General features: G+C 37.5%; 2 long non-coding RNA genes across 10 annotated transcripts in view; one reads left to right on the top strand and one right to left on the bottom strand.

Annotated features, from left to right (window-relative positions):
- Positions 1-17,790, bottom strand: part of LOC122217229 — a 98,612-nt gene extending 80,822 nt beyond the window's left edge. For 7 of the 8 annotated variants that reach the window (XR_006201349.1, XR_006201347.1, XR_006201346.1 and 4 more), the window contains exons 1-4: positions 17,703-17,790; positions 15,000-15,125; positions 14,398-14,665; positions 10,938-11,060 (exon numbers count right to left, since the gene is read on the bottom strand). This is a non-coding gene — a long non-coding RNA (uncharacterized LOC122217229). The remainder of the gene's footprint in view (positions 1-10,937; positions 11,061-14,397; positions 14,666-14,999; positions 15,126-17,702) is intronic. The other variant, XR_006201352.1, reaches the window with a different exon arrangement.
- The window catches only part of LOC122217230, a 42,334-nt gene extending 18,126 nt beyond the window's left edge, over positions 1-24,208 (top strand). For both annotated transcript variants that reach the window (XR_006201354.1, XR_006201353.1), the window contains exons 3-4: positions 13,332-13,439; positions 24,055-24,208. This is a non-coding gene — a long non-coding RNA (uncharacterized LOC122217230). The remainder of the gene's footprint in view (positions 1-13,331; positions 13,440-24,054) is intronic.
- The last annotated feature ends 1,677 nt before the right edge of the window (positions 24,209-25,885 follow it).

Raw genomic sequence — 25,885 nt, 5'->3', positions numbered from 1 at the left:
AATAATGGAATGCATAATGTATCGGACATCTTCTTTTTCCATCTGCAAATGCATCCACCAGCTTTTCCCACCTGCTCTGGTGCCCTGTCCATGCTGCTTATGGCTGTGCAGAATGTCGAGGGCTCCAAGTTCTCTGTTTCTAGTTGAGTTTGCTCAGTGGGAGGTACCAAGAGGAGATCAGACAGTGAGAGGACAGAGAGACTGAGATATTTATTCCCTGGCCTCCCTACTCTCTTCCCCTCCACGTACCCAAGTGCCCTATGTTGGTTCTGCCCTCCTACTAAAGACAACGGCTGCCAGGTGGCCCTCTACACAGAGACCCCCCACTTCCTTATCTTGATACTTCAGGGCTTAGGGGTAGAAGTGGCTCCCAAGGGTGCTAGGCTGGAGACCCACATTCTATTGCTGGTTTCTCTACACCCTGCTTACACCTTTGTAATTAGTCTCTTTACTAAAATCTCTGCAAATCACTTATCATGAGTGTCATTTGTTTTTGCCCTGGATGCTGACCAAAATAAAACCCAAAACAAAAACAAACAAGCAATAAACCAAAGCAATAAAGTATTAAGATAACTTAATTATACACATTGGTCTTTATGCAGTTTCAAAACAATGAAATATTCGAAAAAAATATAAGTGAAGAAAACTTAGTTTAGTTAAGGACCATGCTATGGGAGGAAAGTAATAGTAAATATTTCATGAGTACAATCTTAAAGCTGAAGTGTCTCTCTCTCTCTCCTTACTCATGCTGTTGCTGGGTTTCTGGGCCTGAAGGCAAAACAGGCATGAACGAGGTCTCTCTGATGCAAGTCTTTATGCAGCATTGTGGGAGCACGCTGCAGAGATTTACAGAATCTCAGAGAGAGAAGGGGCCTTGGGGACTACACAGTACAGCAAAAAATGCTGCAGTTTGTCATACAGCCCTAGATTTAATTTGTGTGGCAACTGTTTATTTATTTGTTTTTAAATGTTTATTTATTCTTGAGAGAGGGCGCTAGCAGGGAAGGGGCAAAGAGAGAGGGGGACAGGGGATCCGAAGCAGGCTCCACGCTGACAGCAGAGAGCCTGACATGGGGCTCAAACTCATGAACCAAACCCTGATATCGTGACCTGAGCTGAAGTCAGACGCTTAACCAACTGAGCCACCCAGACACCCCTTATTTATTTACGTTTCAATTTAAAAAATAATTTCCCTTTAATGCAAGGTGAGCCCTGCTGACAGATATTTTGCTTATTTTTATTTTTCTACAGACATTTTTTATTTATTTTTATTTTTTTAAGTTTATTTATTTATTTTGAAAGAGAGAGAGAGAGCATGAGCAGTGCACATCCCTACATGGGGCTCAATCCCACCAACCATGAGATCGTGACCTGAGCGGAAATCAAGAGTTGGACACTTAACCAACTGAGCCACCCTGCCCCCCCCATAGAGGGTTTCCTTAATTGAAGTAGAGCTAACATACAGTATTATATTAGTTTTGGATGTACCATAGAATGATCCAACAATTGAATGCATTGCCCAGTGTTCATCACGATAAATATACTCTTAATCCCCTTTAATCTACTTCACCCATCCCCCTACCCACTGTCCCTAAGGCAACCACCAGTTTGTCTCTGTATGTAAGACCCTGTTATATTGCTTATCTCTTTTTTTCTTCATTTGTTCATTTGTTTTGTTTCTTAAATCCCACGAGTAAAATATAAGGTGGTGTTTGTCTTTGTCCACTTTATTTCACTTAGCATAATACTTTCTAAGTTCATCTTGCAGATGACAAGATCTCATTCTTTTATATGGCTTAGTAATATTCAATTATGTGTGTGTGTATATGTGTGTATATACATATACACCGCTTGTATGGGAATTTTTAATAAAGATAATAAGTTACTGTCTAAAAAGATTTATTTAATTGTAAGTACAGAAAACATGACTCTTTGAGACATAGCCCTCAAGCATTACCTAGAATCTGATATATACTATATATATGGTTATAGGCACAAGCAATAATTCTACTTTTCATAGTGAGTAAATCCAAATAATATAAGTAGTATAAGTATGAAAGAAATAAGTGAAGTTCTTTTTAAAAGGCAAAATGGAGAATTGCCCCTCTATTTCTCTTATTCCTACAAAAGATAAATATCTAAAAGTGTGAACAGATCACAAACCCACACCCATACCCACGTACCAAAATGTTTAAGATTTTTAAAGTTATATAAAATCACTTGAAAAAAATTAGAACTTTTTGTTTTAAAAATATAATTTTATAACTCATGAAATATTAAAAATTCCAGCGTCATCTTGACATAGCTATTGTTAACATGTTCAATAATTTTTCAAAAATATTTCCTACCTTTGTACCCACCATACACACACACACACACACACACACAAACATGCACACACACAATTGGAAATACTATACTATTTATTTGGTAGCTGAATAGTAATTCAAAGCATAAATTTAGATACTACTGATTTAAACAATCTCCTATTAGTAAATATATATTGCTTCCCAAATTTTGCACTTGGAAATAATCCTACGATAAATATATTTAAACAAATATATTGTTCTTGTCCTATGATTACTTCCTCATAAACTCCTAGATGATAATTGCTATATTCAGTTATATGTTTATAGCATACATATTGCATATATATAAAATAGAAATATATAATGTATGTATATACATTATTATACATATTATATAATGTAATACATGATGATATGTACGTAGTAAATATGTTCAGCAGAAATTTATCAGTTTATCCACAGAATAGTATACAAGAATGTTCATTTCTCCAAAACCTTATCAATACCAGACATTATCATTCATTTAAGTTTTGACAATCTGATATTGATTTTAAAAATATTTACTGAGAGCCTACTGGAGTGTAGTCTCTTTTCTAGGTTCTGAGAGTCAGCAATCATCATATAGGCAATCTCTGCCTTCAGTGAGCTTACATTCTAGTAGAAAGAAACATAAAAACTAACAAATAGAAAATACATGTTATAGTATGTTAGGTAACACACACAGTTTTTTAGAAGTTAGTTTTGCTATGAAGAAGAATGAAATAAGGAATAGACAGTAGGGAGTAAAGGGTTAGTGGTGGGACTTTCACTAAAAATGGTATCCCACATATTTCTTTACGTACATTCTTTTTATTACTTATTATGTCCATATGTTTGTTGAGTCTTTCCTCTCTTTTGAATTATCCTTTTATATTCACACTTATTTTTTGATTTGGATATTTTTTATTGAACACAGTGCCCAGTGTTCAAGAGTTCAAGAGTTATAGGATCTTTTCATGAGTTAAGTATGGCATATATAATGCATATATAATGTTATATTATGTATTTATTAATTATAAAATTATCGAATATGATTAACATTAACTAATTTTAAGCCAATACTGTATTATTTATATCAGTGAGTATACTGTGCATATGATATATATTTCACTCCAATATACATTGCATCATTCATCATTGGTCTTTAAACTTTATGGTATTTTATATACATGTATATATGTTACATATATATGTGGACTACTGCCCATTTGGAGGAGAATTTACATCATTAAAATATTCAGTCTCCCATATGGTGATATAATGTATCCAGGTATATATTTATACTTGTCTTTTCTTGCCTTATATAAGATTTCAGATGGTTTTGTTTGTATTCAAATAGACTGTAAAAATAAGTCAATTTTAGGTATTTGTTGCTATTTTCCCCCAATTTTGTCTCCTGCGGATTACTGTTGGTATGTTGATGTGTCTTTAATTGTTTTAACTTACAGACTCTTTGAAGACCTGATGAAATCTCTCAAAACTTGTCCCAGTAAAATGCCTACACAAAATTTTGCATGGGAAATCTTTTGAAGTCTACTTATAGACTTTTTATTTGTCCATTAACCCTTGGTTTATATAATCTGTATTATAAGAAAGCCACTAAACTTTGCATTTATTTTTAAGTCAATCATTTTTCTGAACTACCTAACATTTTATACTACTTCCTAAATGGACTTTCTAGTGTTTTCCTAGTAGACAATGTATTACTTGAAAATAATAGTATATGGGGCACCTGGGTGGCTCAGTCAGTTAAACATCTGGCTTTGGCCCAAGTCATGATCTCACACATCATGGGTTCGAGCCCCATGGGTTTCTCTACTGTTAGCACAGAGCCCACTTCGGATCCTCTATCTCCCTCTTTCTCTCTGTCCCTCAAGCTCTCTCACTCTCTCTAGTCCAAATCTGCATCCAAAGGGAGGAGAAGACCAATGTCTCAGCTTGAAGATCATTAACAGGAAGAACTTTTTCTTACTCAGCCTTTTAGTCTATTTAAGCCTTTAACTGATTGGATGAGGCCCACCCAAATGGTGGGGGGGGGGGGAAAGGGGCTTTTCTCAGTGTACCAATTCCAAATGCTTACCTCATCCAGAAACACCCTTACAGACACACCTAGAAACAACATTTAGCCAAATATCTGCGCACCATATAGTCTAGTCAAGTCAGCATCTAATGCTAACAATTACTTTATCCAGTGTATTATTACAATAACATATTTTATCATTACATATTATTTTTTCATTATATATTTGTTAATTATTTATTATTAATGTATTTTTATCATTATAGATTATTTATTATTTATGTAGTTTTTTCAAGATTTTTGAATCCATATATGTAAAGTGGATTGTCATGGCTTTTTTTTCAACTTTCTTGGTCAAATATTATTTTCATTATTATTATACTTTTCAGTAATGGACTGGTAATATGTTTCCTTTTTTAAAAAAACATCTTTAAAAGTATAGCAAATATTTGTTGTTGGAAATCTTGAAAAAAATTCATCCATAAAATAAATAAATGAAGGTAAGCTCTTTCTGAGGCATTAGCCTCATTTATTTACTATATCATTTATCAATTTTTTAACATTATCAATCCTTTTTATTTTATTATTTTTCCTAGCTTCTGATGTTATATACATCATCCACACTTTTTGCTGTTTGTTGTAAAAGCACTTAGCGTCTTTTCTTTTCTTACGAGTACATCTTTGACAACTTCTGTGAAGTCTCAATATGTAGCAGTAGTATTGTCATTTTGGTATAATTTAATATCTTTACACATGTAATATATACATGTATATTTGCATATATATATAAATATATATGAAATTTTCATTTTCTCTTTGATTTAAAAAAGTTGATTTAGGAAAATCTTACTTTGTTTCCAGTTGGTTTTATTTGTAAGAGTGTGTTTATGCTTTATTAGTCTCCAAGCTTTTGTATTTCAGGACAACGAATATGGAGCATGCAATTTATAATTTTGTAGATTTATTGTAAAGATATTCTAGGAGCTAAAATTCAATTTCTCTGTGCAAATGTTTAATATATACATATATATATATACATATATATATTTTAGTAATGTGTGTTTTCTATGATAGCTGCAGTATACCAAGTCAAGTTTATGAATTATGAAATTCAGTTTTTCAGTTTATATTTTGCCTCCTTTTCTGTCAAAGACCAAGCTTCTTACTATAATTGAAGTTTTGTCTAAATTTGTTGTTGGTGCTAACTTGTTTTATAATCACAAACTATGTTGTCATTTGAACATTTACAGCTAGTATTTAGTCATTTTATATTTTATCTAAATTCAATTTTCTTTGATATGTAATAGTAGTTCTTTTTTTTTTTTTTTTTTAATTTGAATTTACGCAGTATTTGTCCACTCCCTTTAAAAATATTCACTTACTGGGGATCCTGGGTGGTTCAGTGGATTAAGTGTCTGGCTCTTGGTTTCAACTCAGGTCATGATCTCAGGGTTGTGAGATTGGGCCCATGTCAGGCTCCACACTGGGCATGGAACATCTTTGGATTCTTTCTCCCTCCCTCTCTCTCTGCCCTTCCCAGGTTGCGTGCATGCTCACAGTTGTGCACATGCATGATCTCTTTCTCTCTAAATAAATAAATAAATAAATAATTTCATTGTTGTAGTGCACTTGTCATATTTCTAACAATTTTTTTTTAACCTAGCCAGACTCTTTAACTTTTGTAAAAGGAGTTTATAAATTCCACAAAGAAGCCAGAAGAGATGAAGGGTAAGAGACTCCTCATTTGAAAATGAGCACCAGGAATTTTTGGACCGCTGAGGTTTTCAAAACCATGAAGCAGTAAATTCTACACTTTGGCTTAAACAAATCTCAACTGTGTTTGTGAACTTAGAGTCAAATTTGTCTCACTTGCACTCCAGATTGTTCTGACTAATGAAGCCTTACTTCTATCACCTTATGCTAAATTTCTGGCTATTTCTGCTGCCCGGCTGTTCCATCTCTTCTGTGCAAATTCTTTTCGTAACTCCAATGTTTCTATTGCTTTATATTATCTGAAAAAGTATAAAAACTTTACTTGTTTTCATTCTGGTTGTGGATGCCTATATACTGAAAAATGTGAATCTCTATTTCTCTTCCAATGGAATGATTTGGTTTAGAATGAAATCACTGATCCTGGCTCATCAAATGAGCAGTGTGTGTGCTGTATCTCCCTCCTCCACATTCCATAATTTCCACATGTTGTAGAATAATCTTGACTTTTAGAACCAGATTATTAGTATTGGTGTAATTGTTATATTACACACTTAGCATCTGTATTGTATCCATTTTAACAATTGTTTGGTAATCAACTCCCAAGTTTTGCTGTGCCTCTGGCCACTTCTCCTACAACCAGTTTTGCCCATATTTGAGCTCATTATTTACATTCATTTCTCAGAAAGCTAGAATATTTTTCTAAATAATTTTTTTCAGGAAAGTTATTCGGTTCTTATTCTATGAATATTTACAATCACATGAAATTTGTTTTCTAATGTGTATATCATATCAGTTAAGATCAGGTTTGACTACATCTAAGAGAAAAACAAGTAAACAATGGCTTTAAACACATTAAAATTTATTTCCATCTCATATAAAAGAAGTCTGGGCATAGGAATCCCAACCTGACCTGAAAGCTCCATGAATTTTGTTGGTGATTCAGATTTTATGCTCTGCCATCCTGGGAGCATCCATCATACATGTGACCCAAGATAGCTGCCCAGGGGCGCCTTAGGTCAGATCTCACGGTTCCTGAGTTCAGTTCATGAGTTCAAGCCCTGGTGGGGCTCTGTGCTGACAGCTCAGAGCCTGGAACTTGTTTGGATCTGCATCTCCCTCTCTCTCTCTGCTTCTCCCCCACTTGTGCTCTATCTCTTTCTCTCTCTCTTCCCAAAATAAATTAACATTAAAAAAAAGAAATTAAAAATATGGCTGCCCAAGTGTCAGCCATCAGACCCATTTTTTTTAAATATATATTTATTTTGAGACACACACACACATACACACACAGAATGTGAGCAGGGGAGGGGAAGAGGGAGAGAATCCCAAGCAGGCTCCATGCTGTCAGCACAGAGCTCAAGGTGGGACTCGATTCCACGAATGAGATTATGACCTGAGCCAAAATCAAGAGTCCATAGCTTAATGACTGAGCCACTCAGGCACCCCAGGTCCATTTTCTAAGCAGAAGAATGGAGGAAAAGAGAGAGAAAGGAGAAAATGGAAGTTTACACACTTCCAGTCACATTTCTTTGGACCAATAGAAAGATAATAGCCACATAGACACACACAATTTCAAGGAAAGTTAAGAAATGTGCCTGACTAAAATTGAAGACTAAAATGGAAATTTGAAGGTACAAATTCTGGTCACAAAACTGAGCATTATCTTTAATGAATATACGAAATGTTGGGGTTGTAAACATTTTTTTCTAAAATCTCTGTTGATACTGCTCCATTGTCTCCTTGCTTTTCTCAGAGAAGTAATTACCTAGATTATTCCCTTTGAAGGTAACATCTTAACTTCCCCTTGTCCACAATGGATGCTTGCTGAAACTGTTATTTATCTCTTAAATCACAAATAAATAAATAAATAAATAAAACATATATGTACATATGTTTTTCTTTTATTCTTCATTAATTTACTTTGCATCAGGTAGTTCCTTTAAATGCTATAATTATAGGGGCACCTAGGTGGCTCAGTCAGTTAATCTTCTGACTTTGGCTCAGGTCATGATCTCAGGGCTCTAAGTTCCAGTCCCGTGTTGGGCTCTGTACTGACAGCTCAGAGCCTAGAGCCTGCTTCGGGTTCTGTGTCTCTGTCGCTCTCTGCCCCTTGTGCTCTGTCTCTCATTCTCTCAAAAATAAACATTAAAAAAATTCTCTTTAAAATTACAGTTATAGTCTTCCTTCCTCTAAAAAAAAGTTTTTTCTATTATTTCTTTGATTTTTGTTTCTTTTCCATTTATCATCTGGTATTTATCTGATAAATATATTGGGTTTCTTAGAGCTCCACTCTCAGAGACTTATCTTTCCTCCTTTTTCATTTTTGTTTACTTCTGGGAGACTCTCTTTATTTTCTAAGCCACTAATTGAGATGGTCACTTACAAGACATCTCCTCATCTGTCTGAGATTTGTTTTAAAAATTTTAGAAATGGGGCGCCTGGGTGGCTCAGTCGGTTGAGCATCCGACTTTGGCCCAGATCATGATCTCATGGTCCGTGGGTTGGGGACCCGCGTGGGGCTTTCTGCTGACAGCTTGGAACCTGGAGCCTGCTTCAGATTCTGTGTCTCCCTCTCTTTCTGTCCCTCCCCAGGTCATGCTCGCACTCTGTCTCTGTCAAAAATAAATAAATTTAAAAAACAAATTTAGAAATGATGATTTTCCTCAGAAACAAGGGTTCTTAATCTCAGATTGTTCCATGTTGGTACATACAACGTTCTCAGATTTTGTTGTGAATATAAGATGGAAGGCCTTTTGGGGCTTTTTTTCCTGTTTCATGAAGTAAGTCCATATCACAGGATTGTATTTGTATGGATTTTTCAGCACTGTTTTCTTTTGGACTACTGAGTCTTTTCACATACCTGGTGATCTTTTTTTTATGCATATTCTTAAACAGAAGATCTATGTTTGCCTAGAAATATGACTTGTGTTTATTTTCAGAGATTGTGTTTAAGTTTTCATCCCCTGTGAAAGAGGAAAAGAATGTTGGTATTTTCTGTGGTTTGACTGTGCTAGATTGGGGATCCAGATGGCCACAGGCATAGGGAAGGATGCGTTTCTCCTTTTCTAGCAGGTCCTGTCCAGCCACTAAAGCAGGTGACTGATTTCTGGCCCACTCTAGCCTGTAAGGTGGCCAATAATTAGTTTTGAATTGCATTTTCGAATGGAAAAGGGAAATATATTATGCAGCTAAGCCTTTAGGTAAATTCCTTACTACTTCAACAGACAGTTGTTTCTGCATTTGTAGTACATCAAGAGAGGTCTGAAAAAAAATCTGCTGTGGCAAGTTACTTGAGTGGAAAGAACTTGGACAAATAGTACTCATCTCCAGATTATCTAAGCAGCTAAATCTTCCCTCCAGTCATTATCATTCCAAGATTAGATTTTTATTTTTCACATTTTTCAGTGAGAAATACTACCCACCTACTGAAAACATGGACCTCTCCTTTGCCTCTATCTGCTTGGTATTTTCCAACAATTTCTCAAAGATTCTCAGTCTTTCATGGAAATCTCAGTTTCCAATGCATTGATAGATATATTCTTATTTTTAGACTCCTTGTGTAACTTCAATATTTGAAGAGTGAGAAGTAAATGCATGAGCACAAATAACCATATTGAAACCAAAATCTGAAAATGTGGTTTTTGAGCCAAACCATTGTGTAAAGGCCAATTTTCCAAACTACAAATATGGTTTAAATCTTTCCACTGTTTACAGTATGTGCTTATGTGGAATTAAAAAAATTATTTTGAAATGAATAAACTTGTTTTACTTTTTAATGTTGTAAGGTTTTTACATATACATGAGTATTATAAAGCTGAAAATATGCTAACTTTATCTAAAAGTACAATTTAAGGAGGTCTAAATTGACAAGCAATACTATTTCAATAATTTGGGCTTTGCCTAACAGAATTATGTGGTTGATATTTTCCACATAGTTTATCTAAACTCTCAAGTAAATGAGACACTAAAAGTATCAAAGGTCTGACAAACCTAAGGCCTGTGGGGCAAATTTTCACCTTTCATTAAATGTTAATATTTACTTGACAGATTAAAAACTATTTTTATCTGGTTAATTGGATTAACCATTTCATAATATGTTTGTCTTTCTTTTTTTCTCAAGAGAAAAAAGATATATTGAGTCCATGCTCACAATTTTCTATCACAGGCCACTGTATTGTGTGATATGCTTTTATAGAGGTAAGGTCAGCCTGGCTATCCCCTCAGTAATCAGTGGATGTACTGAAATTTTCCAAATAAGGCCGCCAGAATACTACTATATGCAATCATTGGGCGGTTCCATCTGGTTCTAATTAGCAATAAACGATGAGACTCTTTACTCTGGAATTTTTGAAAGATTAAAAGTTATTTTTTTGTAGAAGATTCCTTGTGAAGAAATTAACCCATATTTGAAAAAGTACCACATATGGGGCACCTGGGTGGCTCAGTTGGTTGAGCGTCCAACTTCGGCTCGGGTCATGATCTCATAGTTCATGAGTTCGAGCCCTGCGTCGGGCTCTGTGCTGACAGCTGAGGCCCTGGAGCCTGCATCGGATCCTGTGTCTCCCTCTATCTCTGTTTCTCCCCTGCTTACGCTCTGTCTCTCTCTCAAAAATAAATAAAGAAAAAGAACCACATAAAGTTTGCTGTGTTGCTAACCTAAAGTGAAAATAAACACTGAACGATGTGGTACATAACTTAATTACCATGCCTTTCTCCCATTATTGATAATAGTAGTACTGATGATGATGATAGAAGTTATTATGGTTCCCCTGTGTAGTGGAATTGTTTTCATCCAGCATCCATTCACCCTATATCCTTTAATAGCTCTGGATTTTTGTTTGAGCACAGTGCCTTACCCTGCTTTTGCATCCCTGCTCTATTCTTACTCCACTTCTTCGACCCAGATAGATGTACAGGTTGAGTGGCCAAAGTCGAGGACATAGAATCAATTGCTGGTCCTAGGATTTTTGTAGAGATGGCTGTAGATAGAAGTTGGCCAAATTACAGATTAGCTAAAGGTTTTGCAGGAGCTACTAGGCAGAGGGTGACCCTCTTTCCAATGAATCCAGGACACCTAGAGCCCCAGATGGATCTGGACACCAGGAGGAGGAAGCTTGCCTGACAATGGAAACAGACAGGAGGAAATAAAGCCAAGAGACGGAGAGAAAACAAGTTTGAGTGACATCACACTTGAGCTTAAACTCTGAACCAAGTCTTTCCTGGGGCCCTTCCTACTCAACAACTCGTGTTTTCACAGTCATCTCATCATTCTTCCTGCCTTGCTCACTCCTCTGAAGCTCCTGATTTGCTTTGAAGAGGCCAAACTGACTCTCACAGAGGCCATTGCATTTGCTGTTCCCTCTGCTTGAACTGCCCCCACCCCCACTACCCCCCCCCCCCAGACCCTCAGCTATTCTCATCACTACCCCCTTCACTCTCTTCAGGCCTCTGCTCAAATATCCAACTCCTCGGAGAAGTCCTATCGGTCACTCTTCTAAACGTGTACTTTCTATCACTCTCTCTACCCTTCATCTGCCTGTTTGCTCACAGAAATCAACCACATCTGCCACTATCTATGATGGCTGGTTCCTCTGTGTAACTTCTCCGCCTCTTCCACAAGTGTCTGAGTGTCACATGAGCGGTAGATTGGCCTGCTTCTTCACCACTGTATCCCGGTATCAAGAACATGCCTATTGCATAGTGGGCCCCAGCAACTATTTGCTGAATGAAGGAATAAATGAATCAATAAGTCCCGTTGTTGTTACTTTGGCTTCACCCAGGAGTAAACTTCCTGTCACGGTCAAAGTGTTGTAACAATTAGAATATCATTATGCTAGTTTTCATGATACAGACATGAAGCCCTAAATGGTTAAGTAAAAAGTAAATGGAGTAAGAGATTTAAAAGTCATATTCTGCCTGACTCCAGGGCTATTAGAAGCTAGTCTCTACTGCTTTCAAAATTGCTAAGTTCAGCCAGGAGGGCTTAAAAAGTATTCCTCTCCTGATTATGTCCGTGTTTTCTTCTTTTAATGGATAATAATTTAACAAAAATTTCACGTTTCAGCGATGGAGACTAATAGGTAATAAACTCTTGGCAAATACAGCTTCTGTTAGAAATATACTTTAGTTAACAGAATTATTGGACTACTATACTTTCAAAATTCATAGTAAGTTACATGCAGTAGACATATGCTTAGTATGAACACACATCCAGATTTTGCCTGAGACAGTCTTTATTTTTTTTGTTGTCCTGTCATAACAATGAATATCTGCCCCTTTTCCTATCAACACATCATATATATATATATATATATATGTATATCTATATCTATATGTGTATAATATGTATATATATACATATATACATATATATATTCCATTTTTCCATATATATATGGAATATATATATATATATATATTCCATTTTTCCATATATATATATACATATGGAATATATATATATTTGTTTTCCTCCCTGGAGTTAGTTCACTGTAACCTTCTGAACAACCTATTGCTGTTTTCCTGAGTGTCTGGAATTATCATGCTGTCTCATTCATACAACAGAAATATACTATGTTTCTGAAGCATGCTAGCAATTCCTACAGATAGAGCATTCATAGTAGAATAGGCAAGTATGCAAATACATAATGGCAGTTCACATGAAAAGGACTATGAAGGAAGAGGAAGCGATATCTCAAACTTGTTCACTTTTTTCCATTTTTACAGCTGGCATTCTTTTCCTTAGCACCATCATCTTTCACTGGGACCATTGCCATAAATTCCTTAGTTCCCCACTTCCTCCCTTCTCCCCCTCCAATCTGTTAGCACACTGCACCAAGATGAGCATTTAAAACACAAACTGGATCTCATCCTCCAGTTGTGAGAATGAAATGAATGTCTAAGCCCAGGTGTTCTAAAAAACAGAACCTAGTACAAAAGCTGATGCATTAAGACTATGCAGAGGAGTCTAATGCCAGGAAATCCAGAATGAAGGACAAGGGCAGTGAGGCAAGAAAGGAAAGAGCAGAAATGGCTGGGGGGGGGGGGTGTATCTGACTTCTGGTCAGTCCCAGGTATCATGTTGTGTGACTACTGAGTCTCATGGGACCATCTCCCAAGGGGCCTTGTGCACTATTATATTTTGGGACTGGTGGGTTGGAGAAGGGGGGGAAGACTTTGTCTTTTGTCCCTTTCTATTGGTCCAAGTTTCGTTCCTCACCCTCAGCACTTCATCTCTCCCACATTTTTAGGTTGGGCAAGTATGGGAGTCTCATGGGTCTTGAAACAATCATATCTCAGCAGCCACAGAGAGAAGAACCCTGGGGCTGGAGGGGAGAAATGGAATAACCAGGCATGAGGTAAGTGCAGTAGGTTTGCCCCAGAGAAATTGGTTTTACAAGGACCAAGCCTAGAGTGGAATGGTGGTCAAGAGCCTCAGAGACAATAAGGTTGAGAGGATTTAAAATGGTGCAAAAGAGGTATCTGATAGGATAAGTTAACATTGAGTATCTACAAACTGAAAGCACCTGGTAAATGTTACTGGTCTATTATTTATAGTTATTATGGATGAAACATTTGAAACAAGTGAGTGATGATTATAAATACATTATAAATTCCACTTGGTAGACATATGGAGATTTCTTGTGCTTATTGGTTTTGACTGAGCATACACTTTGTGCAACATGGTGCCTGGGACCAGCAAACACAGTGGTGAACAATTAGGTGTGGCTTCTATATTCATGACAAGACAGAGCCAAACAGGAATCAAATACATTATGAATTAAATCATGCCTGTGGTAGGGGCTCTTGAGTAGCTTGTTTGGTTAAGCTTCATACTCTGGATTTCAGCTCAGGTCATGATCTCGCAGTCATGGGATTGAGCCTTGTGTTGGGCTCCATGCTGAGCATGGAACCTGCTTGGACTCTCTCCCTCTCTCTCTGCTCCTTCTTCTCTCACTCAGTCACTAACTAACTAAATAAATAAATAAATAAACATGAAGAAAAATTTTAAATCATGCCTGTGATGGAGAAATACAGGGCTTTCTACGAGCCTATAACAGAAGGATATAACCCAGTTAGGGAGGAAGTGGTCAAGAAGGCCAGACAAGTGACAATTTAGTCAAGAGGTAGAAGCGTGAAAGAGCATTGTGGGCAGAAGTGGTGTCATGGGTGTGAAGGTTACTTGCGTGTGTCAAGTTGGGTAGCTCATGGTACCCAGTTTTTGGCCAAACCCTAGTCTAGATGTTACTGTCAAGGCATTTTTAGATCAGATTAACATTTAAATCAGTGAACTTTGAGTAAAGTAGATTAACTTACATAATGTGGATGGGCCTCATCCAGGCGGCTGAAGGTGTGAGAGAAAAGGCTAAGGTCTCTTGAGAAGGAATTCTTCCTCCAAAAGGCTTTCACACTGGAAGATTCAATGTCAACTCTTCTGTGGGTCTCCAGCCTGCTGGTTGCCTTGCAGATTACAGACTTTCCAGATCCCACAATTATGTGAGCCAATTCTTTCAAACAAAGTGCTCTCTCTCTCCTTGTTTGTACATACACACACTTCCTGTTGGTTCAGTTTCTCTGGAAAACTCTGGGTAATATAACAAAGCAAAGGCCCTGAGGCCTTGAGAGAACATGGCTTCTTCAAGGCCCTGAGAAAAGACACTGTGGTAGAGTGAGGAGCAGGTAGTAGGAGTTGGGTGTGGAGAGGGAGGCAAGAGCCAGATGTTCAGGACCATAATTCAGGATCTTTGTTGTGAATGCAGTGGAAAACCATTCAATGATTTTAATCCAGCTAGATTAGAGACATTTTACTTTGAAAAATGGAGACCAACATAATAATATGGATAAAAGTTACATGATCCTGAATTAGGATAGGGCCAAAAGAGAGGGAGAGAGAGAGGAGTCAATTAACATTTCCTTACCTGTCCCCTTTGTGGTTATCCTGTATGTGCAGCTCTTCTAGAACACTCCAGAATACCTGCAGCAGTTGCTAGTGAATTCTTGAATTCTGGGGCAAAGTATTCCTCTGCCTAACCTGTACCTGTAGCCTTGGGAAAGGGTTGTAGATGAGGAAAACTTCTTATAGGCCAGAGAAGTAAGCTACAATTCAAATTCATGTTCCCAATTTTTAAATTATATTTTATTTACTTTTTTCAGGCATCAAAAATTTTAATATTTTACTTAAAAGTTCTCAGACATCTTACGAAAACCCAGAGATCTTTCTTTAGGTGTGCCTTAAAAGCAGTATAAGTTAAAAGTGATATTAGTATACTCCTGAGTTTCTTTCTCTTTTCCCTTTGACTTGGTCTGCTCAAAGCATAGTTGTAAGTTTCTGTAACAATTGAAGCTTGCGCCCTCCCCCGCTCACATGCGTTCTCTCTCTCTCTATCTCTCTCTCTCAAAAATAAATAAACATTTAAAAATTTTAAAAAGGCGGGGCACCTGGGTGGCTCAGTCAGTTAAGCATCTGAATTTGATCAGGTCATGATCTCACAATTTGTGGGTTTGAGCCCCGCTTTCATTTCTGTATCTTCCTCTCTCTCTCTGCCTCTCTCTCTCTCTCTCTCTCTCTCTCTCTCCCTCTCTCAAAAATAAATAAACATTTAAAAGTTTTTTTAATAAAAAATAAAATAAAAAATTGAAGCATCCAATTAATGCTTAAATAGATATAACTCCCATTGAAATTAGAAACAGCCAACTTTTAATTTTCTAGGTATGTGGATCTTATGCTAAGAAAGTCACCAGTTCTTAATGGAGTCTTCAAATCTTCCCTATAGCCTATTACATTCTTCTAGTACTCTTATTCTTTCCCATAACTCACAATATTTTATATCTTGTTTTTCCCTTAAAATTTCCTACGTCCTTTCCCCAGCAATCCCACCCCCAACCCAACTCCCATACTTTATGGTGGAAACAGAAGCAATCAAAAAGGAAGCTCTTCCCATGATCATCTAAACTCTACTTGGCTTTCCCCACCACAGCCTTTCCTTTCTCCTCTATTTAATGAAGGAAGTGTTCCCTCATCTTTTCAAGTTTAAGCTCCCAAATGTTCTTATTAACTTTTAACTTATTAACTTACTAACTTTTTTTTTGTCTTCCCTAAGATTCTATCTTTTTGGTTATCCCCCTTCTTCGAGTACGTTTAACTTCTCCCTCTCCCCTGGGTTGTCTACCAGCATAAAAAGAACACTTGGTAATTCCCATTAAAGATGTTAGAGGAGGAAGAGAAGGCAGTCTCCTGTTTTAATTCGTTGTCCAGCCACCCCCTCTTCTGTCTTCTCTCCTTCAAATAATAATACCCTTTGTAGTTTGGACACATCTCTCCATACTTAGGGTCCTAATGAAATCCATTCATTCTTGATCCAGTCGTCAAATATTTACTTTTTGAGAAGCTAATACTGTGTTTTCAGTCTTAAAATGGGACAAGACCTTTGTGATAAGGTGTGTAGTCAAGCCACTTCTGTAGTTGAGGATTAGGAATAAAATCACAAATATTAAACACAGTCTCCAATATCAGGTGCTTCTGTAATAAATACTGTAGGCTCCAGCTACCTTACTTCTTTGTCCCATTTCTTAAAGGTGAGAGTGCTAACTTTTGGTTCTCTCAAAGCATCCGAAATGCCTGAAATCTAGCCATTATCACCAAGTCTTATGAAAGATTTTTTTAAGGTAGGGATTGCCCTACACCAAGCCAGCTGGCTCTACCATCCGTATAATAATTCTTACCTGATTGAGTTAACACTTGGATGTGATTTCATAAAAGTGTGAAATCATGCCAAGGTTTTCAGCTATTAATTTGTTATCATAGTCGTGAGTTTACTTAACATATATGATTAACTGTTATATTTTGTCCCTGAAGATAGAGCTGAAGACAAACACCTTGCCTTTGAGTTACTAGTTTTGTGGAAGAAAGAGAAGTATTTATTAGGGATTGATGAGAAACAATGTAGGCAATGGTCGCTGAAGGGATGACCAGATAAGGGCAGAAATGTTCCTCAATTGGCTTGAGGAGGCCTCACAGAGTAGGTTACATTTGAGCCGAGAAGGAGTTTTCAAGTGAGGATGTTAAAGAAATCATAACAGTTTGTTAGATTCAATTATTTTGTTCATTTGAGAGTCCCAGGTGAAATGATATCCAATATGGGTACATTTGGGGGAAGAGTTGTATAACAAGGTCAAGAGAACAGGGGTTGCTCACAGAATACATCTCAGTAGGTATCAATCATTTACATGGATTCAACCCATACCATATTGCATTAAACTATCTTCTTTCCTCAACAGCCCTGGAGTTTAGGTCATTTCACAGTCACATACATTTTAACAGATGAGAAAACTGAGGCTTAATTTGAGGAAGTGATTTCCCCAAGGTTCCAATTAAAGGAGAAGATGGTGGAGTCAAGATTTGAATTGAGACAATTGGTTATCAGCCCTGAGGTCCTGCAGCAACCCCACAGTGTCTCCAGGAGCAAGAAATAGTGACTTCCCATGAAGGGTTTCTAAAGGATGGAAAGAAATGTAGGCAGCACCACACGGTAGCAGAAAGAGAGAATGAACTGAATCCCACGGTCAAATTCACTGGCATTGCCTGGAGGGGTGCAAGCAGCTCTAGAAACCCACTGATTTACCTTCTCAGGTCACTACTCCAGATGATGTGGCTTGGGAGGAGTCTGGCAGCCTAGAAAGGCAGTTCAACTGGCATTCTCCATAACTATGGGATTAGGGGCCTGCCAACATTCTACCAACTTCCATCTCCAAGTAAAGCAGAAAACTGCTTCACTTGATGTTGGAGAAAAGTTCACAAGAGGAGCTCGCTTAAAATCTCTTGTATTTCTCTCACTGACTTATTTCACTTAGCATAATACACTCTAGCTCATATGTGGAATTTAAGAAACAAAACCAGATGAACATGGTGAAGGGGAAAAAACAGAGGAAGGCAAACCATAAGAGACTCTTAACTACAGAGAGCAAACTCAGGATTGGTGGAGGGGGATGGGCTAAATGGCTGATGGACATTAAGGAGGGTGTTTGTTGGGATGAGTACTGGGTGTTGTATGTAAGTGATGAATCACTAAATTCTCCTGAAACCAATATTATACTGTATGTTAACTAACTAGAATTTAAGTAAAAACCTAAAGTAAAGAAAATCTCCTATATTTCAATGAAATTTTCCAACTGGTAAGTTTCAGCTGTTTTTCCAAGTTAAAATCCAATTCTCATTCTTTAAGGTTTTCCTTAGGGCTATAAAGTACACTTGGAAAACAATATCAATATAATGTTAATATGGGGCAAAATTGCTATTTGCTGGGTTAAATAAATCTTGTTTGGATCATTTTATTATCTTGTCACCAAAACATTAAAACCTTGACAATATGTTGACTTTAAGATATTCTAGACTTTCCGGTGTTGATGACTCTGTAAGCCGAAGATGAAATATTCTGATTTATAGATTAGTTAATTTGGTATAGGCTGAAGGAACATATTTAAAAAGAGCCAATATCATTTTGTATCTTCAATTTTTAAGCTCTTATTTAAAATTGTACAAGTAAGTTTTGCTCTTTAATGGCAGTTTCGTGTTAATTTTTCTGATCTTCTCAAGTGCAGTTCGGAAAGCCCCTTGATCACAGCTATGACTAATTTATTTTTAATTGCATTCTGATATTGCTTAACTTCCTCTAAATTTTGGCAGTTTTCTACCATTCAATGCAACAATATTTTTGTGAGAAAAAAATATTTACTCTAAAGTGAAAACAGGTTTCTCCGTGGGTGTTCTAATATATTTGTCACTTTCCAGTTCTAGAATATTTTGGCATCGAAAGTATCTATTTGACCTTTATAGAAGGTTTTGAAATAGTTACTGTGTTTTAGTGTTATTTCTCAAAATCTTCAAGTTAAACCCTGTTTAGAATTTTGCTTTCTGCAAATACTAACATAAAGAGACAGCATCAAGTTCCATTGGAAATACATATTCAGGATATGAATGTATTTATGAAGGTGACCAGGTTATATCTGGAAATATTATGAAGCTGGGATACTGAAGGGGCAAATAAGACATGAATGAATATGTAGATTAGATATTGATATTTTCATTTTTAAAATGAGGAGTTTCAGACTCAGAGAGGTTAAATGAGATGTCCAAAGTCACACAGTTGAGGCTAAATAAAGCCTGCTGTTTGAACCCAACATGCATGCTCATTCCACTGTACCACATTGACTTGTTATGCTTTGGCATTTTTGAGTGAATTCCATCCATTGAGAGGGACATGAGGGGAAAAATTGGAAATAAAACACTGATGAAAGATTTCTGTGGCTTTGAAACAATGAACAAAGTATGCATTAGTCAGCCATTTTCTATCTCCTCCCACCCAGCTGGGAAAATTTGGTCAGACAACAAAGTATTTCTTTTTGTTGTTCCAGTAATTCTGCAAATTGTTCTAAGAAAAAAAGGACAAATAGAAAATAAATTGGAGACTTGATCTCTGATCTGAGACAATGTACAGTATAGATAGGAGGAAAATATGCATATAAAATAAGGAAAGAATGAGTTTCTAAAGTCATGTAGTAGTAAATACAAGTAATCATGCAAATAAGCACCATAGTGCTAGGCATAGAGATGGAAGTGAAAGTAGACTTTTATTAGAATCAGATGTACTACTCATAAAAAGCTACATGAAGGCGATTAATTGTTAACAAATTTCAAAAAGAAAGGAAATTAAAACAGGAGAGAGAAAGAAGATGGGGCAAGTTAAATGCCCCAAGAATGATGTGATTAGCCTGGGGAAACCATAGAGAAAGAAAGAGTGGAAACATTTGACATTGGTAAAACTCATTGAATTCTAGACTTAAAAAGTTTAAATTTGGTCACGTAGCCTTCAAAAATAGTGAATTAATGAAAAAAATACCTTGAGATTTTGTCCTTTTGGGTGCAAAATGTCCCAATTCAGACTCAAGAACTGCTGTCCTTTGAGTACGCAAGTCAGGAAACTGTGTTATCCACGACTGCTTCCTCTTCATCTTCTCTCCCCCTTGCAACTCTTTCCAAGTTCAGACCATTTTATTTGCTAGATATTTCTTAAATCCATCCACCTCTCTCTGTGTCCATCCCCACAATCCTAACACAAGCTCTCATTGTCTTTCTCTTGAATTATTTTATTAAAATAGTCTAATCTGTCTGGACACCTCGGTGGTTCAGTCAGTTGAGTGTCCAAAGTCTTGATTGTGGCTCAAGTCATGATTCCAGGATCCTGGGATCAAGCCCTGAGTCAGACTCAGTGCTGAGCGCAGAAACTGCTTAAGATTCTCTCTCTCTTCCCCTCTGCCCCTTTCCCCTGCTCATGCACTTTTAAGCATGCATTCTCTATCTCTAAAATGAAATTTATAAAAATACCAAAAAAAAAAAAAAATAGCCCAATGTGTCTACTGTCAGCCAGTCAGGCCCTTCTGCAAGCCAATGTCTCATCACATTAAAGCTGATAACGGCCAGCAGTTCACAACTCCCATAAATTGTCCTATGAAGTCCTTTATCAGCTGTCTTCCATCTATCTCTCTAGCCTCACCTTCCTCTCTTTGCACTAGATTTGCTGACATTCCATCTCCATTTGTGCTCATCCTCATTCCTCGCAGCACGTGACCTGTGTTTACAATGTTCTTTCCTTCTTGACTGGGTTAACTCATTCTTTGGCTTTCCTCTTAAGCAGGATACCCCATCGCATCCTCCCCGATCTTACTCGACTAGGTCAGATCCCTGTTTTAAGCTCTCTTGGCCCCACCTACCTCTCCCTTGAAGCATTTAACATCATTGTTATAGGCTATTCTCTTTAATTCTCAAAGCAACGCCATGAAGGTGGTTTATTTTTACATTCTCTCCATGAGGAAACTGAAGAATAAAGAGGCTAAATAAATATTCAAGCTTATAGAGATAATAAGTGACAGAACCAGGATAGAGAGCAAAGCAGTCTGAATTCCAAGGCTGTTCTTGTTCTCTCTGAGCTGTAGTTGCCTCTATATATTTGCCAAATGGATGGGTGGACAGACAGCTGAATAGGCAAATACAGGAGTTAACGTCAGCAGACATTTTGGGGATATTTAAAAAAAAGAAAGAGGAGGAGGAAAGGCTATCTACAGAGTTGAGATGGCAATTGGGTGTTTTAATCATGGGTGAGATTGGTAATGGAAAAATATCTGGATAGCCCATCTACAGAGCAGTGAGGAAACAATGGGTGATGACTGATGTGTCGGGGTCAGAACTGAAAGGGAAGTGGATGGCAATTCTAAAAGTGTGACCTATGGAATTGAGAAAGTAATGCTGAGAGTCTTTTATAAATGCTGGGGACACCTCAATGTCAAGGATTTTTGTCTGTTATAGTCTCCAAATGAGTTTTACAAACTTTCTCACATCATCCCCTTCCATAATGAGAAATGCCTATTGTAATTTGTAAATCCCTCTAGAACATACCATTTCCATATCTTTGTTATTGGGCTGATATTCAGTATAATAGGGCTCTCTAGAGTAGACCTCATGTGTGCTATTTTACAACAGCTAGCTATTTATTAATCATTGAGAGTTCAGCTATTTTATTTCATTTGGGATGAAATAAAAATCAGTGTTACCAATTATGCACAACATTAGAAGCCAGTTGCTATAAAGTTAAAACACACTTCCCCTTCTAAATCATTAGGAATTTTACAATGATTTTGACAGTAACTTTTTTTTTCCTGGAAATTTCTTGGAGTCAACACATTTTCGAAGCATTATTTGCCTTTTGAGAGATTTTGCTAACACAAGAGCCAGCATGTTTAAATAATAATAATATAAATATATATAGAATGTAAAAAAATAGAGCCTCTCTAAGAAATGGTCATGACAAAGCAAAACTTTTCAGAAGGACCACTTACAGGATTGTATAAAGCTTGTTCTTAGAGCTTTATTTGTAAGTATTCCCTTGTTTTCTAAGAAACAAGAGTAACCACATAAAGACAAGCATGAAATGGTTTAAGTTGAGCACTGAGCACAGTGTCAGAAAGCCCTCCAGCTTGCATCTTGCACAATCAGACAGTGTGGATTTGATCCTTCTATGACTTCGATGGTTTCTCAAATGAGCTTAAACACCTAGGCTCTCTCTCTCTCTGCTCTCTCTCTGCTCTATTCCATGGAAACTTTTTCTTTTGGAGGGAGATGATCTTGAAAATAATTTTAGAAAAAAAATCTTCTTGTAAGAGATTTGTCTGCTTGGATTTTGTTGTTATTGTTTGGTTTTGGTGGGGAGTGATGGAGAAGAGAATGAGTGTGCGTTGTTGCAGGTGTAGATCAGCAGGGAGGGGTATGGAGTCCACAGCCACCTTGCCACTTTTTCGCTTCACAACCTTGAATGGGATGAGTAATAGTGGCCGCATGGAGGTTTTGTGGGGGTTAAAAGGACAGTTACAGTAGGAGGAGTCCCTGGCATAGGACCAGCACATAATCAAGGTCAATTCTGATCATCATTAAATGTTAATTTTAACACTTGTTCAAAGTCTTTCCTGGCTTTCCATAACTTCAAATCAAGCCAAAACTTTCTTTCAAGGAAATCTATAGTTAGTTCCTAACCTTCCTCGTCTAATTCCTTATGCTCTACCAATACAAGACACCTGCCCTAATAGAGGCCTCTCTTCCCTGACCTATGAAAACCTCATATTCATTACTTTTAGTGTACTGCTTTAACATTTTCCCTTATGTATTAATTAACATTCCCCCATTGAATTAATTATTGAATCAATATATTGATGAAGCCATGCATTAATTAATACCCCCCACCAATGGACACAAGGATTGTGCCTATTTCTTTTTCATTGTATTAATGGTAGGGTATGCATACTTATAGGTGTATTAACATTTAAATCCCAATTTGGTTATTTTATAATTTTCCAAATAGTGATAACAATTTGAAGTTTATCTGGAAGTTTAAAGACCAGAGAGCTATTGCCAATAATTTGATGATGAAAATGAGCGTCAACGTACCTCCCAGATAGTAAAATGTCCAGTTAAGTTACAATATTCCAAAAAGTATAATGTTGCACAGGAACTGAATCTGAATCAGTGAAACAAAATACATACAGACATTCTTATCCAAATCCACACCCAGGGCTCATGCGCAGTGGGAAAGACACTGAACACAAGAGTGACACATAAAAGGTAAATATTTTTATGTATTTAAAAAAAAACCTAAAAAGCCAATAAGAAAAACACTAAATGGAAATTTAAAAAAATAACATTTAATTTATTTTTCCTAGAATATTGATACTATTGACATATATTGATACTAGGAATAAATTTATATCAGAAAAAAACTGAAAAGGAATTTAATGTTATTTATCAAAGGTGTCAAAAGATTCGTAACATTTGATTCAGTAATCTCATTTCTAGGATCCTAATATAAGTAAAAATTAAAACTGCAACTTAAATATATCTGTAAGTATGTGCATTGTATTTTTATTAAAATAGTAAAAAGGGAAGTCACAAGACTTGGTCCATCAATTGGAGAAGATTAATTAATATAGGGACTTTATTTTTAAGTAATAACTAAAGAGTGAGGAAATGCTTGCAAAATGTATTACATGACCTCAAAAATGCCATTACATGACAAAAGACAAGTAACTTATGAACTGTGACAGCTTAAATGTCAGCTTCAAACCCTAAGTTGCCCCCTCAAGCAGCGCAACAAAAGGACCAGAGACAGTAAAGGCGTAGGACATTTTAATCAGCAGTGAAACAAAGGATCAGCATCAGATACAAACATGAAGGAATTCTGACTAGTATATCACAGATGGAGACAGATTGAAAGACAAACTCAGACTACTCTCTCCAAGAAAACGGAACGGCAGGAAGTATTAAAAAATTCTGGCACAACATCATAACCATCCCTAGTTCAGAGACACAGTTTACAGTCAGGAGTTCTTGGCATGAGTAATGAGGACCTCTACTTGAAGTTCTTTTGTTTGCAGTGGATCAACTATAATCAGATGCAGCATCTGTGGCCTTTTTGAGATATTCGGGGAAAGAAACCTGTGGGCTCCACTTGTCTCCTGACGCATCCTTCAGCCGAAGATGAGCCTGGATGTAGTGTGTGAAAATGGACGAGCTGTTTGTCCTCTGTAAGTCTGCATTATCTCATCCTTAAAATGGGGATAATAACGGCGCCAGCTTCATGGAGTGATGGGGGCGGAATAAGGCACTGCTAAGCCAACGCACACACGTAGGGATGTTTCAGGAGGTCTTGAAAATCATTAGAATTGTAGCTAAAAAATCTGAGAGTGTGGATTTTGAAGGCGTAGCCGTGTGTTGGAGGCATGGTGTCTTAGGTCAGGCACTCGAGGAAATAGATTCTGATGTGGAGATTTCCCTGTACTTGGACGTGCGCTATGGAGAAAGGAGGGCTGTAGGACTGGGCAGAAGGAGAAATGGAAGCCCAAAGCAGCTACTTCAGAGGTGTCAGCGTATGCCATGCAAAGCTTTGGAGTGAATAATCCTTCAGAAATCACAGTCCACACAGTGGGTAGGGGCTGTCTTTGGGGAGGGATGAGACTATGGGGAATGCGGCCTAGGGCAGTTCCCAAGGGAGTCAATCTGCTGTGAGCCTGCAGCAACCAATGTTTCCACCAGCCGGGGTACCAGCACCCCAGTCCTAGCAGGAGTCTGGGCTGGGCCCCACAGCAACTACCACAGAAGATGCTCAAAACCCTTCTGTCACTGAAGACCATGATTCCAAAGGGGATACTCATGAACATGCCACAGAGGAGATCTAGGGAGGAGAGGGGTTTTGGTTTTGTTTGTTTTTTCCTAGCTTTCCCAATACAATATACCATAGGCTCTCCACCAGGCTTGCTCAAACCGAGAAGGCAAAAACTACAAAAACAAATACAGGCCTCATTTCATGCTTTCCTATAACAGAGACACAGAAAAGTGAAAATCAGATGCCCAAATTTGGGCTCTCATACGTAAATGTCAACAACTTTATGGAAAGAAAACATGCATGTGTGTGCACCCACGCACCCATACAAACACACAAAGGCAAGATCCTCACTCTGGAGCCGATAACCCCGGGCCTCTAGAATTTTTTTAGAGGTACATTTTAACAACAAAACAATGGGATGTAACAAGTTAAATCAGTGGAAAGCAGGCTTCTTTTTTGCTTGTTGTCCAAAAGCTGATGTCTTTAGGAAAGTAGAGAGGACTCCTAGGAGACAGAATATTTCCCCTTTCTCCTTAAAGTAGAAAAGATTCCTTTGGCCTGGGCTGGGCAGAGGTGCTGTGATGTTCACAGTGTGGCGATACTGCCATTGGAAGGTTCTGAGGGAAGATTCTTCCAGGCCACAGTCAGAGAAGAGCTCCATGCAGGGTGGAGAACCCAGGGGAGGGGAGACTTTCTGAGCACCCTGACTAGAACCTGGAGAGGAGACAAACCCCCTAGAAATTGTGTGGATGTCTGCATGGACAGGCTTTAAACCATCTCATTAAGGATTGCCTGGTGCATAGTGGCCAGAGGAACGGAGTGAATCCCTGCCTCCAAATATGGGCAGAGCAATGGAGAGAGGTCCAGATGTGAAAAGATCACACACGCAGACATGCCAAACTTCTCAGTAGCAGCCACCATGGCCCAAGGAGCAAGTGTCCTGTCAACAGAGGTCTGCCTGGATAGGTGAGAGATGCTAGGAAGCCGACCCCACTCCCTCCACCAAAGAGAGGGAAACGGTGTTGTCCCGTAATATGTGTAACCTGCACTTAGCTGCAACATGACAGAAGGAGGCGACGAAATACTCCAGACTGATTAAAATG

The sequence above is a fragment of the Panthera leo genome, chromosome B1 (assembly GCF_018350215.1).
Source record: "Panthera leo isolate Ple1 chromosome B1, P.leo_Ple1_pat1.1, whole genome shotgun sequence".
In the NCBI taxonomy this organism is placed as follows: Eukaryota; Metazoa; Chordata; class Mammalia; order Carnivora; family Felidae; genus Panthera; species Panthera leo.
This window is presented reverse-complemented; position numbering and strand designations above follow the sequence as displayed.